The 17,001-nt window shown below is 36.6% G+C and overlaps 3 non-coding genes across 3 annotated transcripts; all 3 read left to right on the top strand.

Moving 5' to 3' along the window:
* The first annotated feature begins 2,384 nt into the window (after positions 1–2,384).
* On the top strand, positions 2,385–2,581 carry LOC145634085 (U2 spliceosomal RNA). Its single transcript, XR_014113370.1, has one exon. It is a non-coding gene; the product is annotated as a U2 spliceosomal RNA (small nuclear RNA).
* A 361-nt stretch (positions 2,582–2,942) lies between these two features.
* On the top strand, positions 2,943–3,103 carry LOC145634077 (U1 spliceosomal RNA). Its single transcript, XR_014113362.1, has one exon. It is a non-coding gene; the product is annotated as a U1 spliceosomal RNA (small nuclear RNA).
* A 6,123-nt stretch (positions 3,104–9,226) lies between these two features.
* Positions 9,227–9,423, top strand: LOC145634083 (U2 spliceosomal RNA). The gene has a single exon (XR_014113368.1). It is a non-coding gene; the product is annotated as a U2 spliceosomal RNA (small nuclear RNA).
* Positions 9,424–17,001: the final 7,578 nt, after the last annotated feature.

The following is a 17,001-nucleotide window of genomic DNA, read 5'->3' as shown; positions in this document are numbered from 1 at the left end:
TTTCTTTTAAGTTTTAGCAATAAGCTTCATTCATCTTAATTATTATCATGAAACAATTACGGACTTCATACTTTCTATAAAAGGTTCAACTATTAAAAAACATACATACTTCTAAAATAATAACAATAATAATCTAAATAATAACCCGTACATCAAACGAGCCAAATTAATACTACGTACTATACTAATTATTGTGTACGCAACGTCTTGATTATTTTTTTTAAAAAAAAAAAAAAAAACCCCTTAATTGATTTCATTTCCACCGCTTAAAAATATTATACCAAGCATGCTTTAATTGTACAGCTCATAGTCGTCAAATTTCAATCATTTTATATGTCTTGGTAAGAAACTAACAATTCCTATGTATATGATGGCAACTTCATTGGACAAAAATGTCTCTAGATAAATTAATGGAGGTGTCCACAACAAACGTTGACAGAAATAGCATACTACACGTGATTATATTCATCGAGTAATAACGGGTGCATAGGCTCTATGTGTTCCCAAAACACAGAGGAGGACATAATGGAAATTTTTAGGATTGCAATGATATTTTTTACAACTACGTTACTATCAAGTTACCATAGCCGTCCATAGGGTTGATGAGAAAACATTTTTTTTTGGTGAAAGAGAGCGGCAAGCCCCAAAGGAAAAAAGAAAACTACAAACTAGAAAAAAAAAAAAAAAAAAAAAAAAAAAAAAAAACCCTCGCAGCAGCACTCCAAAGCTCCTGCCCACCTCAAGTAGCAACCGTGCCAACCGAAACTTAATGAGTCCACACAACACTACTTATATCCTCCAATAAAATAGCGTGAAGGTTCTTCAGGACAACCTCTAGCAACACCAACTTCTGGTCAGAAAGCACCCCATAAATTCGTAAGCCAGTCAGCCGCTTTGTTGGCCTCTCTGTAGCCTCTTTGTTCTCTTTAGTCTTGTTCCTTGGCTTTAGCCTCTTTTGAATGAAAAAAATAAAAATAAAATAACACCATTCAAAATTTTAAACTGTTTACACACTGCGCTTAGTCTTTATTATCCTTAATTAATCGTTTGCTTTGTGTGAAGTGTAGAAGAAATTAATCCCATATACACATTGTAAGGGCCTGTTCTCTTTTATAGAAAATATTCGATTCAGCTCAATTCAATCAATTAGAAAATGCCGTAATAACACTCCTTCTTTTAAATTTAAATCACAGTCCCAAAAAAAAAAAAAAAAAAAAAAATGACATGACTTGTAAAACATATGATAAATTTCACTAGTGAAATGATTGATTGGTGAGAGCTATGAATAAATTCATATGAGACGACTGTCAAATTATTTGTGGATCATGTCTACACAACGTGTTGAATATTGTTCACATAAATTTTTGTATGGACCAAACTATAACTACTAATTTTGTACTACATTAATTTTGGCTCACCACAAGTCCAAAATTTTGTATGGACCAAACAATTACTGCTAAATTTTGTACTACGGCCCTGTTTGATTCACTTTAATTTTGCTGAACTGAAACTATTTTTACTGAACTGAACTTAATTTTACTGAACTGAAATTATTTTTACTGAACTTAAATTATTTTTACTGAATTGAAATTATTTTTACTGAATTGAAATTATTTTTACTGATTTTCTATTATAATTCTTCTTTAAGAAAACTGAATTTTACTGAACTGAACTTATTTTTACTGAACTGAAATTATTTTTACTGAACTGAAATTAATTTTACTGAACTGAACTTATTTTTACTGAACTGAAATTATTTTTACTTAATATTATTTTTTAAAGGTGAAGAGAACAGGGCCTACGTTTATTTTGACTCACCGTACCAATCACCATAAAGTCCACAAGCCAAGATGAAATGAACCAAAAGAGCGAAATTAACTAAGGCCTTGTTCTTTTGAGCTTCTTGGCAGAGCAGGGCAGGACAAAGCAGAACAGTGTAAAGTAGATTTCAGCAGAGCAGGACTTCTACACACTACAAAGCGGAGTTTTGCACAGCATAGCAAAGCAGGACAACTCTAAATAACATGGCCAAAGCTTAATTTAAAATTAAAGCCTTGTTCCAGCTAGCTAGTAATGATGTAATTTCAATAAAAATAATAATAGTAATAATTTCAATTTTATAAAAATAATTTTAATCCAATAAAATTTTAGTTTGGTAAAAATAATTTAATTTTAGCAAAAATAATTTCAACTTAGCAAATATAAGGTAAAGTGAATGAACTTTACTTAAGAGCACTAATTAATTTTCCAAATAATGCATGTATTAGTACTTACTCCGTAGTAGTTTAGTACAAAGCAATTTCCCACATTGACCAGTAATTAGAAAGGAAGGAGATATCACTTAAGTTGGACTATAAAACAAAGGTTGAGCAATTGAACACAGCATACCTTTCTCGGCCTTTTGGCTAAGATCAAGTGTAGTATCTGTTCTTATCAGTTTAATATCTGATATGTGAGTCAACGACTCACAACGATATTAAATTTATTTTTTAAGGGGGAGGATCCATCACGGTTGCTTGCTATCGGGATCCTTAAGCGTCGCCTTAGCGTTGCACTATTGCAAAGGCTTGGCGCATCCCACCAAATTGAAGCCAAATCTCTTGTTGTGTAGTCTGTTACAAAGAGTGATAACATGTATTTATGGTGAATGTGATTGAAGTTGTTAATATCCTTAAACTTGTCCTGCTTGGGTGGGACTAATTTGTTTTCCCTTTTTACATTGGTTGATCCTTTATTTTTAATGGCATTAAAAAGAAATAAGTTTTTTTCAAGGTGAGATCAATTCAAAATTGATTCGTTAAGGAGGCTATAGTTTATGAACAGTTTGTGAAAAAAGGCTGAAATTTTGATACGAAGAATTTTATGATTTATCCCACATTGAGAAGCTACAAAAGTATTGCGAAGAATCCAGTATAAGAAGGATTTGAGTGACATTGGAAAAATTACTTACCTGGACGAGGTCAATGAGTGATCAAGAAGACTCATAGCCTAGGGTGATGGCTTCTATTGCACTTCGGAAGCGCATCAGCTTAAGATCTCCCCAAGTGGGAGAGTCTGCGTCATAATTTGTGACAGTGGAGGCCTGCGTTCGCGCGGCCTCTATCCATTCCTACTCGAAAAATTGCTGCTTTTAAGTTTTTAATTTTTTTATTTATAAGATTCTGCTGAGTATTTTATTAGCAATGTCTTTGATCATTTTTTTTTGTTTTAGACAATGTCAGATATGTATCATTCTTCTAATAGCTGGTTAAGTCTTGCAAAAAGTATTATTCAGATAACTTATACTATGGTGGTACATTATATATGTATAATGATACATTATAATGCACCATTAGAGAGTCAACTTTTTCCAGAAGTTGAAACTTACATGATGGCAAAGAGTACCACTACACTCGTTATAGTCCACAAAAAGTACTATTCAGACAATTTATACTTTAGTGGTACATTATCCATGCATAATGATACATTATAATGTACCACTAGAGAGTCAGCTTTTTCTAGAAGCAAAAATTAAATCACCGAAAATTACTTCCTTACCCTCCTATTTACATAGCTCGCTCATAGGCGCTATGCGCCCAGACTTACTCCTGACATAACATATTATGTATTGCCTTTAGCCATCAAAGGAATGTTTTAATGATAATATATATTCTCAGTTCAAAAATATATATAAAAAAAAAAAAATACAATGGATCCATCTATCTTACACGACTATACTAATACCTCCGTTTCATATTATTTGCAACGATTTGACATAAAATAGATAGAAAAAATATCTAATCGTTGCAAATACTATACTAAAGTAATGAGTTAAGCTAATAATTTGGGACTAAACTTTTTTTACTTCAGCTATATTAAAAATAGTTAAGCGGTGGGGCCTACTAATTATTTTAGGTTCTAAAGGCTTGTTCTCTTCAACTTAATTTATGTTCAGCTCTAATTAGTTCAGTTCAGTTCCTAATTTCCTTTTCTCATAAACAATTCAGTTTAGTTCATTTCAACTCCAATCAGTTCAGTAAATCAGAACATACCCTAATTTATCACAGACTGGTAAGAAATCTCCCACGATGCTCTTTTATTTTTGTTCCTTACTTCAAAAGTAACTAATTTAATTGCAAATTTTATTTTTTCATAGTACAATTACACCTCAATCAAGTCACGCATATGTATCAAGTCATGTATCAAACACAAATCATTTGACACATCAAAAATCATTGTTTAGGGCTCGTAAAAAAAAACATTGTATATTTGACTAACAAGCTAAGATTGTTCTAATTTCATTAAAATGCAAGGTAAGAATAAATATTTGTACAACAATTGCAATTTGAAAACTTTTAACTACATCTCTGACTTCACCAATTCATACTCATGATTGTGTGCAGGCTGAATAACTTGATTCTTGGAGAGCAAGAAAAAACTTACAGTAAATTAGGAGAAAATACGAGTTTATAATCTTGATAAACAAAAGGAGTGTATATGTAAACTTACAGTGTGGGTGTAGCAAAGGGGGCATGATGGTGCTTGGAGGTGGTGCTGTAGGGAGCAGGGTTGTGAGTGAAGAAGATGCAGGGGTGGTCTGGCACTACTCTTGTTGATTGGGCGGTGATGGTAGAGGAGGGGTGGGGGAGAAGTGGTGGTGGCAAGGTGTTGGGTGGATTTTATTTTTAATTAAAATTATTTTATTAAAAGTTACTTTTTTTAAAACCAATTAAAAGGTAATTAAAAGTTAAACAATTTTAATTAAAACAATAAAATTTATTTTTTATTTTTTTATTTTTAACTAGATGTAAGTCCGTGCGATGCACGATTTTTAAATATTTCATTTTGTATATTTTTTTTTGTTTGTAATTTCTTAATATTTTTTGTTTTTATTTTCTGTTCTATTATTTTAACATTAATTTAAGGTAAAATATTTTGTTAAGTTTTAAATTGTTCTTATTCAAATTTTACGTATATATAACTTGAATTTATAAATTGAAATAAATATTATCTCATTCATCGGATATTTAGATAAAATCATTAAATCAAAATATATTTTTTAATTTCTAATTATTTTTTAAAATAATATAAATCCTAATGTAAAAGATAATATAAAAGATAATTTTTGTTTTTTTTTCATAATTTAAATCTTAAATTACTATTTTTTGTTTTCAATTCTCAAATTTCATTTGTTAATTTTTTCTTAAATGGCGACTGAAAATTAAAAATATAATTTTTCATTATTCGAAATATTATTTTTGCTTATGTGGCGTGTGATGCACGAATTTTTATATACATTTTGTATATAAATATTTTTTTGGTGAACTCTTAATTTTTTTCTTGAATTATAAATTTTTAAATTTTGTATGAAAGTATCATATCATCAGATATTTACATAAAACCATTAACATCAAATGATAATTTATATTTTTTAAATATCAAAATATAATTTTTAGTTTTTTAAATAATATAAATCCTAATATCTAAAGATAATTTTTAGTTTTGTAACAAATAAAAATAATAAAATTTAGTGTTTTTAGATAATTAAAATCCTAATAAATTACTATTCGTCGTTTTTACCTATGTGGCAAAAATTTAAAATTTCATTTGTCACTTTTGTTTAGGTCGCGAGTGATTTTTTAATTCTAAAATAAAATAGAAATCTAATTTTTAATTGGTCGAAAATATACCTTTTCTTATGTGGCGCTCCCAATGCTCTCCAAAAATGCCTACTTTATTTATATATATTAGATTTAAAACCAATTACATGACAATACGTGTCATGGTAACTTGTTCAACATGTTACAAGTTTTTTTTCCTGTTTAAATTCAACACCCCCTAAATGTTATAATATTAAAAAAAAATAATCGAAAAGTTGTATTATCAAAAAAGAACCGACCAAAGGTTGTATTATAATTTGCAATTTTTCCTATTAGTTATACATGCAACTTTACTACTTCCTCTATATAATTACACCTACAATTCAAAATTTTACACTATTTACAGAGTTCTCAACCTTTATAGAAGGTTTTGTGTAGAACAGACTCACGTGAGACTGGGTTCAGCAACAAAAAGGCGGGTATGAGAAACCCAATCAAAGCCCGCGCACCAGCATTTTTATAAATCGATAATATTGTCTTATTCCCGATAAAAATTATCTTATTCCTGACTAAAATGGTCTTATTCCTGATAAAAATTATCTTAATTCTGACTAAAATAATTTTATTCTTGACTAAAATTTTCTAATTCCTGACAAATATAAACAAAGTTAATACTAATCTAATACTGACAATACTAATCTAATACTTGACAATACTAATCTAATACCTGACAATAAACATTTAATATCAAATAATAAACATCTAATACCTGACATTATTTTCTCCTTCACCACTGACCCTCTTCTTCCATGGCTACAATATTTTTCTCTCCTCATTACATCAATAAAAACCCTTCCAAATTGGGATTCCCACATTAAATCAAATTGGAAGTGGCCTGGGTAACGAGGATACTTCTCAGTCTCAGAGAAGATTCTAAAATGCAACATTGAAGTATAAGCAGTCTGAGCTCCATACTTGCGGCAAAGCACCCTAAACGGAAGCTCAGAGCAATCAACCATGGGAGTAACTATCAATTTAGGCCGACCCAACTTCTTCCATGGGCCCAAGCCCGCTCTATGGTGGTAGCGTGTGGCTAGAGAAGCCATGAATGAGAGCTTTGGAAGTTGAACAAGGTGATGGTTATGGCGGAGGAGAGAGAATCTCATTACTAGATCATTGCCAGGAGTGTCTGGTTGCGGGTGAAAGCAACGGCCGGTGAGGAAGAAGGTGGAAGTGGGTAACGAGGTGATGATGGTTGGATTTGGATTTTAGCGAGAGCGGTGTTGTGAGTGTTGGCGGCAAACTAACAGTGAGTCCGTCTCACCCAAAACTTTACCCAACCTTTATCATCCTTGGTCGTTTACTTTGTCGGAATACATAATGGATTAGTCCCAATAATACACACTCTTAACACTTGTTCAATAATCACTATCCAAAAAGGGGGGAAAAAATAATCTAACATGACCATATATAGGGATGGCATGCAACGGGTCGGATCTGGACCGAGCCCGGATGGACCCGGATCCAGATCCGTTTTTGTATGTAGGATCCAGATCCGACCCGGATCCGTCGGGTCTAGAAAATGAAGACCCGGATTCGGATCCGTCGGGTCCAACGGATCCGGGTCAGGATTCGGGTCCGATCCAAAACGGGTCCAATATATTTTGCCTACTTTTTTGCAAAAAATGTAATTTTCGGGTCAAAAAATTTATTTCAAACTTACGTTGTTGGTTATTAAGTTCAACCCCAATTTAACCAACTTATACACTCATATTTTGAATTAAAATTAAAAACAACAAAAAAAAATACGATGTTACAAATGAGCTAGTGAAAAAACAACGATGATGTATATAATATGAGCATCCAAAATTCATCTCTTGAAAGGGTTAATCTTTATCATTACTAACATTATCAATATTTTTAATAAAGAAACAGACAATTTTAGTTTTTTTTTAATAGGATAAATAAAAAAAAGGGTCCACGGATCTGGATCCGGGTCTAGGGCTCAGACCCAGATCCAGACCCATTTTTGTCAGCAGGACCCAGATCCAACCCGGATCCGTCGGGTCCAAAATTTGAAGACCCAGATCCGTGAAAAACGGATCTGGATCCACGGATCCGGGTCGGGTCCAGATCCATTGCCATTTCTAACCATATTACATTTCACAAGTGAAAATGATTGTTTGGTGAGAGCTTGCTATCAATGGATTCATAGGAGACCGTCAACTATCAACTATTCAATTATGTGTGGATCAAATCTACACAACGTCTTCAATATTTTGTACATTATTTTTTTTATGGACCAAACTAATACTACTAATTATTGTACTACGTTAATTTTGGCTCACCACAACAATTATTGAGAGCTATCATCACTCATCAATGCGTTTGTTTCTTGCTAGCTTGATTTAATTGATATGATAGGTTATTTTAACTATAAGCGTTGTAAGTTATACTTCCTCCGCTCTTTATTACTTGACTTGTTTTGACTTTTATACTATTTACACCCCTTTTTTGACCGTCTTTTGTGAATAATATGTAAGGAAAAATATATTCATGTATGATATTTTTGGATTCGTCTCAATAAGTACTATCATAATATATAACTTTTATAATTTTTACTTATGGAAAATTTAAGTTATTGACCGTTAAAGTTTTGCATTGACAAGCGTGATAAAAGAAACGGGTTAAGTAAAAAAAAAACAGAAAAAGTAATTATTTTTGTTACTTAGCCCTATAATATAATACTTCGTACTTCGTATTTGTTGTTTGTCACCTAATTGATAATTTAGGCGTTGGGGTAAAGGATATATGCTCCCTCCGTGTTTAAATAAATTAAATATTTTGACTATTTAAACTATCTATTTAATTTACTTTTACTAATGTTTGTGATTTATACATATACTCCCTTTGTTTTTAAATACTTGCTCTATTTCTCTTGGACACATATACTGATGCTAATCTTTGATCACTAATCTCTTTAATTATCAATAGGTATAACTCCTAACAATTGAAAATTAATAATCTATTCATTGATATGATTCAAACAAGTACCCACACGACTATATTTTTTCTTATGTATAAATCACAAACATTAGTCAAAGTATGATAAATGAACAGTGCAAAAAATAGAAATGGAGCAAGTATTTAAAAACGGAGGGAGTATAAGAGTAAAAATAGTCACGTAGGTATTCGTTGGAATCGTATTAATGAATAGTTAATTAATATTTAATTGTTATAATTTTTATTTATTCATGAATATGATAATTAAAGTTATTTGCAGTTACAGTTTTGCATTGGCATATGTGTACAACGGACACGTTTCATTTATTTAAACTCGGAGGGAATAACAATATCGTGAAATTTTGATATTATCCCTTAAAGTAATGACTAATGAGCCGAATAACAATGGATAATAATGTGAAGGCAGAAGGTACATTTCCATATTTCTAATTTCTTATTTAAAAAAGAACTAGATTTCACAAAAGATGAAAGTAGTAGCTAGTCTAAGATCCATATCACTAGATATCCAATTATGCATGAATTACAAATACAAAGCATTTCTCCCACATTGACCAGCAATAAGAAAAAATGGAGATATCACTTAAGTGAGACTATAAAACTAGGGTTGAGCAATTGAACAAAGCATACCTTTCTCGGCCTTTTGGCTAAGATCAAGTGTAGTATCTGTTCTTATCAGTTTAATATCTGATACGTGAGTCAATGACTCACAACGATATTAAATTTATTTTTTAAGGGGGAGGATCCATCACGGTAGCTTGCTATCGGGTTCCTTAAGCGTCGCCTTAGCGTTGCACTATTGCAAAGGCCTGGCGCACCCCACCAAATTAAAACCAAATCTCCTGTTGATTTAGAATAATGGCAGAAAATAGACTCTTAGCATTTATTTATGGTGATTGTGGTTGGAGCTCTTATCATCCTTATATTAGTCATGTTTGGGTGGGTTAAGTTGTTTTCAAGGAAAACCTACTTCTCTTTTTACACTGTTTGGTTTTGTGTAGGGGTGTATAGAAGCCGATCCAAGCTGAGATCAATTCAAAATGGATCTGTTAAGGAGGCTATATAGTTTGTTGACGGTTTGTAAACATTTTTTATTTTTTAATCAATCAAGCTGAGTTCTTTAAGAAGCTTTTTTCATGAACAACCTTTATAATTGAGATTTGGCTTTTGACATTTGCATATCTCATCATAATCGCATAGTACTCAATCTTATCATATAGCATAGCATCATCTATATCTATATCTATATATCTATACTTAGTAACGTATTTAAAAACACAAACCACAAATTTTTCCACATGACACATGTCATCACAAGTCGCTCATTACCTGGACATGTCACCTTCCTTAATATTTGTGTTTAAGTCTTTATACATTATATAACTTGCAAATTCCAGTAAGAAAATGAAGTGTTTCATTTTTACCACAATTAGTACACATTATATAAACATATGAATTATAATAATAAATGTCTTTTCATCTCCTAGATTTAAAATATAACTTGAACTAATTTATCGTTTCATATTCCACAATCTTCATGTATATATGTTATACCTAACCAAAATCCTTCGTCTTCTTTCACAGTTCTACTCCGACTCTTTTTTTGTGTTAAGTTTTAGCAATGAAACAATTACTTTGTATACATGCCTCTATGTGAAAATAATTAACCCCAAAAACTACTCGTGCATCGAACGGGCCAAAAGGCTAGTTTTATTTGATAAACCGACTAATTTAAATCAATAGTTGTGAATCAGTCAATGACTCGTACACTTAAAATGCAAACAAAATGCAACTTAAAATGTCCTTTTTCACAAGTTTTCACTTAAAAGGTACTTTTTAAAAAGTTGACCACTTAAAAGGTTCTTTTCACAATTTTCTCTTGTTAAAAATATAAATTGACAAGCGTGATAAAACAAACCGATCAAGCAAAAAAGAACGGACGAAGTATTTATTTAGTACCTAGTAGTAGCAGTTTTTCAGCTCTTAAACAACAACCATACCAAACCCCATAGCAGAGGGACATTTGAGTATTTGACTACCTAAATAGCAATCTCACCCTATTGCTTTTCAATCAATAACCGAAAATTGTCGATCATATTTGTTTATGCTAATTTTTGTTAAGTGGGATTGAATATCAAAATCTAGGCTACGGATCAACTAAGCAAAATATAATGTAAGGCGAAAAAGAAAAAGTAAGTAAACGACACAAGGAATTGGTGACGCGGAAAACCCAAAGAAGGTAAAAACCGCGGGTAGAATGAGGATCTACCAAACTTTCACTATGCAAAAAATAATGTTGAGTTACAAGTTTGTGGTATAGGATGAATGCTAAGAACTGATGCCATGCTTGTTGCCGCTACGACCCTTATATAGACGATTTGCTAGGTCATGCCCTAGCCGTTGCAAGGAGATAAGATCATGCCCTTGATTTTAGGACGTTAGTTGCGGAGATTCCCTCTCTTCTGTTTTGAACTCCAACGGACTGGGAGAGCTGAGGTAGGACTGAGTCTTAAGCTTATCTTTTCCCAAAGAATAGGAGGCCGTTACTTGACTCGGTCTTCTACTGATAATGCAAGCTTCGTCACTTTCAAGGCTTCGTCAATGAATGTCTTCGTCGTTGACCTATGCTGACTGTCGTTGACTTGACCTTGCGTATTTTTACCCATAACAATTTGCCCCTAATTGCTAAAACGTGGGCGACTACACACTTTTTGGCAATTACTTAAAAAATAAAAATACAAAAAATGCAAGATGGAAAAAATAAAGAATAAGAAATGGCAGAAATTATAACCGAAAGATTTCAAATTATCTAGAGGGCGATTTCGTCTTTTTCCACGCACGTTCTTCAGAGCAGTTACTCAACTTCTCCCACTTCCTTACTCTAACCGTCATTTCACTCTTTATTAATCCTGCAACACGCTTCGCGCTTCCCCAAACTTCTACTCTCTTCCACTCTTTTCCCTTCAATTTCTCTTTTCCTTGCGAGGTTTTTCCGGTGGTTTGGTGGCAGCGTGCGGCGGCGATTTCAAACTTCCAGCATCTTCGATTTCCAGGTAATCTATTCTTCTCCCTTTTGCATTAATCAATTTTAGGTGCAATGTCGAACAAAATTCCCAAAACTAGAACTAGGTTTTCTCTTCGCGTTGTTGAAAAACAAGGAACAATTGTTTCACAGCAGAATTCAGAGTCTCAGTCTAGGTCGTTGATGGCTCCAAACATGACGAGTGATTTCGTCAAGATGTCGGGTTTCCCCGGCACTACCTTTGCTTATATTCCGGGGCCCGGCCAGACGGTGGCGGATTGTCTTGAGGATTTCGTTGTTTTCTTTAGATATCCTTTTGCTGAAACGACGATTAAATTCCCTTTCCCACCCCTGGTTCGTTCTTTCTTTGAGGTTCTAGGCATTAGCCCGGGGCAGTTAATGCCGTCTGGCTGGAGGATTTTGTCTGTGATAGTGGAATTGACCAAAGATTGGGAGGATCCTTTTACTTTGGAGGATTTGGCGGCAGGGTATGAGATAAAGATGGCGGAAAGTGGTTTCGTTAGTTTGTGCAAAAAAAGGAGATCGGTTGGTTTTGAATACTGATGTGAATGACAGGGGTTGGAAGAAGTGGTTCCTGTTTGTAAAGAGGGTGTCGTTGGGTAACGACAGTTTGTGGTTGACGGAGGGATGGCCGACGAAGGGTAAGTTTTTCTATGGCATTCGTATTCTTATGGTTTGATTTTAGCTAAAATGGTTTGATTCTTTCTTCTCATAATGCAGAGTTGGACTTGGGCTTTCTTAAGTCGTCGGAGACCTCTTCGTCGAAGGTAAAAGAGTTCCTTGCCATCAACCCTTCAGCAAGAACGTTTGCGCGAAAGAAGAAGGCGACGGGTGACCAAGCAGGGCAAGAGCAGAGTACTCCGTTGAGCACACCGAACAAGGCGGAAGATTCCGAAGAAACAATGTCGACTCGTAAGTAGTTGTTTGATTTCGTTGCGTCATAATTATGTCATTGCTTTATGATTTAACGGTCTCTAATGCTTTGCCAGAATCGGCCGCTCAAGGCACTCGTCGAGGTCGAAGCTTGACTCAACAAGAGGCTGACTTGCGAATGAGGAGGAAGCAAGGGTTGGCATCTCGAGAGCAGCAACCGGCGCCAGTGGCCGAGAAGGTGGAAACTGCTCTGACTCCGCCACCTGAGAGGACGGTTGACGAGTCGGGAACTATTACGCTGTCGACGACTCCTCCACGCAAGCAGCAGAAGACTAACGACGAGCCCCCATCTCCTGATATCTTGATGCGTTTTCCAGCCAACTTCCTGGATCGTCGCAAGGATGATCAACGCTCTTTGTTTCCTGCCCTGAATCAACTGTTGTTTCCTAAGTCTAGGGAGATGTTAGCCGGATCGTCCGTTTTGGACATAGCATCTGAAGCGGCTTCTGTTCACTTATACGTAAGTTTTTATTTTGGTTTCGTTTTTACTCGTCAATTAGTTGTCTTCAAAGTTTGTAATTGGGGATGTGTTTGGCCAGTGCCTGCAAAACTCTTTGGTATTGAGGGACAGGGTGATCGGGCTGGCTAAGGAGATGCAAAGGCTGGATGGTGCTGCCAAGAAAAGTGAGGCTAACGCAAAACTGCCGTCAATGTGTTTCAGATGACCAAGAAGGAGCTGGACGAAACAAAGAAGAAGGTGGATGATCTGGAGAAGCGACTACAAGACCAGTCGAAGACGATGGAGGAGGAAACTCAGAAATTCAAGGATCAGCTGAAGGAACAAGCCAAGCATCTGGAGGATAAGGTGGGGGTCATTGCTGCCAAGGACGAGGCTTTGTCGAAGGTCCAAGACGAGTTGACGTCGCCCCAGAAGGAGTTGGACGACGCACTGGACGACTATGCTGAATTGGATATCAAGGTAAGGGCCAAGCTGATGAAGCAGTTTTTGAATGGAAAGGCTTCAGAATGGCGTCCTCAAGAGGTGATCGACCGTTTCCTTGCAAATGGCGGGACGCTTGACGAGCTGGAAGAGGATGCTGCGGTGGCATCGACCGCGGATTCAGGTCCTGGTCCTTCCGTTACTATTGCTTCGTCGGTCGCTGCACCTGATGTTCATTCTGTCGAGGATCAACCTGTGATTGCCGACGACCAACCGTCCATTGTCGAAGATCAGCCTACTACTGTTGTCGACCAACTCGTCGGCGGTGCTGAGGAGCCGCGGGTTGAAGTTGTCGATGATAATGTTCGGGCTAATGAAGTTGTCAAGGAGGTCGTCGACGGGCTCGCTGCTGATGAGGCCGATGTTTGAAGGCCGTCGTTTGTGACGGTTTGAACTTTGCTTTGTGTGTTTTTAAACAATGTTTTTCTTTTGCTTGCAAAACTTGTGTTTTGATTTGATGACTTGTATCTTTTTGTTCCACTTGGGGGCAAGTGGTTCCTTTGACAATTTGCTTTTGCTTTATATGCTAAGTATTCCTTCACTTTTGCTCAAGCTATTATCTGTGGACGTAAGGCAAAAAGTAATTAAAGTTTGTTTGCCAAAAATTGATAAGTCAGTAAGTAGTAAAATTTGTTTAAAAATGGGAAATCAACAAGTAAGATGAGAAAAGGCTTCGAAAAACAAAAACTTTTTATTGACTTTTTAAGATAACATGTCTAACTAATAATACAGATTTGTAGCTACTCAATATGCCTCGTCGCCGACTTTGTGATTTCAGGCCTATCGTTGCTTTGTTTGCCAATGCCCCTTGCGTCCCAGCGTCGACGCTGAACCCTGAAGACTAGTTCTTGGCTCAGGTATCGGGTGTTTGGCGTCAGACGCTAAGGTCAAATGTTGCCCTGGGCTTCGTCGCGCTTTCGACTGTCGATTGTAAAAATACTTTGCTTGCTTTGTTAGGGATGCTAGTGTATCTGCCGTCCGTCGTCGTTTTTTTTTTCCTTAGTGGAACGTTCCATCAGCCGTTTGTACTGCAAAACAAATGTGGTTAAAGCACCGTTGGCCGTTGGCACGGCCAACGGGCCTCCGATGCTTAAGTCAGTACGCTTAATCGTAATAAAAACTTTGAATGAATGAAATAAGCAGAGTGTTTTAGTTTAGACATTACCGTTTTGTCGACGAACACTTTCGACTATCTGCCTAAAAGTAGTATTTTCTGAGATGGGTTGCGTTCCAACTTCGTGGAACGGGATTACCTTGCTGATCAGTTAATCGATATGCACCGTTGCCGATGACTTGAGTAATTTCATATGGCCCTTCCCATGGGGGAGCGAGCTTTCCGTCGGCCGGATTCTTTGTATTCTGGAATGCTTTCCTTAGTACTCAGTCTCCTAATTGGAACGTTTTGGCCTTGACGTTTTTGTTGAAGCTCCTAGCGACGATTTGCTGCTGTGCTGCCATTCTGATTAACGCTGCTTCTCTTAGTTCTTCAACTGCGTTAAGATTATCTTCCATTTCCTCTTGATTCCTTTCCTCTGTCATGAGTCCGAACCTTGACGTTGGAAATTCGGCCTCGACTGGCAGAACGGCCTCGCATCCATAGACAAGGGAGAAGGGCGTCTGCCCCGTCACCTCTCTCGGCGTCGTCCGGTTGGCCCATAGGACTGTTGGGAGCTCGTCAGCCCACTTGCCTTTTGCTGCCTTCAGCCTTTTCTTAATGGCTTCCATGACTACTTTATTGCTGGATTCAGCTTGTCCATTGGCTTGTGGATACCTTGGTGTCGACGTCCTCAACTCTATGCGAAATTTCTGCATAAAGGAACGAGTTTTGTCGCTAATAAACTGTGATCCATTGTCACAAACGATCACCGATGGAATTCCAAACCTGCATATAATGTTAGTCCATATGAACGAAATAACTTCTTTATCTGTCACCTGTTTCAAAGCAATTGCTTCAATCCATTTAGAAAAATAGTCAGTTAGTGCTAACATATATACTCTTTGACCTGGCGCCGCGGGTAGCTTCCCGACGATGTCCATTCCCCACCTCATGAAGGGCCACGGAGACAATTTCTGGTGGAGGGGCTCCGATGGTTTATGGATGGTGTTGGCGAATCGCTGGCAACTATCGCATTTGGTCACGTACTGCATTGCGTCTTCATGAAGCGTTGGCCAAAAGTACCCTTGTCGTTTTGCAATTTTGGCTAGTCTTCTCCCTCCGACATGACTGCTACATATCCCATCGTGCAAATGGCTGAGGATGGACTGTTGCTCGCTCTTTTGGATGCATCTTTGGGATAACCCCGACGCCGATTTGCAGAATAGGACTCCGTCAATGATGTGGTATCGGGAGGCTTTGTATTTTAGTTTTCGCGATTTTGCTTTGTCATTGGGTAGGATATCTTTGGTCAAGTAGTCTATGATAGGTTTGGTCCAGTCGCCGTCGTTGTTGACGTCGTCGAATGGTAGGATTTCTTTAAAGGATACAGACGGTTTTTGTAAATGGACTAGAGGATATTTGTGAAGGCGGTCTTTTTGAGGGCGGAGGCTAGGCTTGCTAATGCGTCGGCTTGGGCGTTTTGATCTCTTGGAATTTGAGAGATGGTAAAAGGATCAAAGTGTTTGGATTTTTCTTTGGCTATGTTGAGGTATGCTGACATTTTGGAGTCTTTTGCTGCGAAGTCACCTGTTACTTGGCTGACGACGAGGAGAGAGTCGCTGTACACATCCAAGGATGTTGCGCCTAAGTCCTTGGCGACGGTCATTATTCCTGCAATCAAAGCTTCATATTCTGCTTCATTGTTAGTTGCTTTAAAATCACAAGATACAGACCTTACTATCATGTCCCCTTGTGGCGACTTTAGCACCATTCCCAGGCCTGCTCCTCGTTGATTGGATGATCCATCGACGAATAAGACCCATTTGCCTTTGCCTTGGACGCTGTTTATTTCTTCCAGCTCTTTGTCGGCTATAACCTGTAAGTCGGGGCTGAAGTCAGCCACAAAATCTGCGAGAGCTTGGGACTTAATCGCTTTCCTAGGTTGGTATTCGATGTCCATCGTGCTCAACGAGATGCTCCATTTACCCAAACGCCCTGTTAGATCTGGTTTTCTTAAGACAGACTTAAGCGGGTAGTTAGTCATCACCACTACGTGGTGGGTTTCAAAATAATGTCTCAGCTTCTTAACAACAGTAATTAAGGCGAGGGCTAACTTTTCTAAGGAAGTGTATCTTACCTCAGCTGGGAGCAAGGTTTTACTTACATAGTAAACCGGAAGCTGCCCAGCTTCGTCATCCTCTCTTGTCAGGACTGCGCTGACGGCTACGGCACTGACGGCAATATAAAGCTGCAAAGGTTCGTTAGTTTTGGGCTTCGACAGGAGGGGTGGCGTCATTAAGTATTTTTTCAAATCTTGCAAAGCTTTCTCATGATCGTCAGTCCATTCAAAACCTTTATTTTTTCTTAAAACTTTGTAAAATAAGTGACA

The sequence above is a fragment of the Chenopodium album genome, chromosome 5, assembly GCF_948465745.1.
Source record: "Chenopodium album chromosome 5, dcCheAlbu1.1, whole genome shotgun sequence".
In the NCBI taxonomy this organism is placed as follows: domain Eukaryota; kingdom Viridiplantae; phylum Streptophyta; class Magnoliopsida; order Caryophyllales; family Amaranthaceae; genus Chenopodium; species Chenopodium album.
This window is presented reverse-complemented; position numbering and strand designations above follow the sequence as displayed.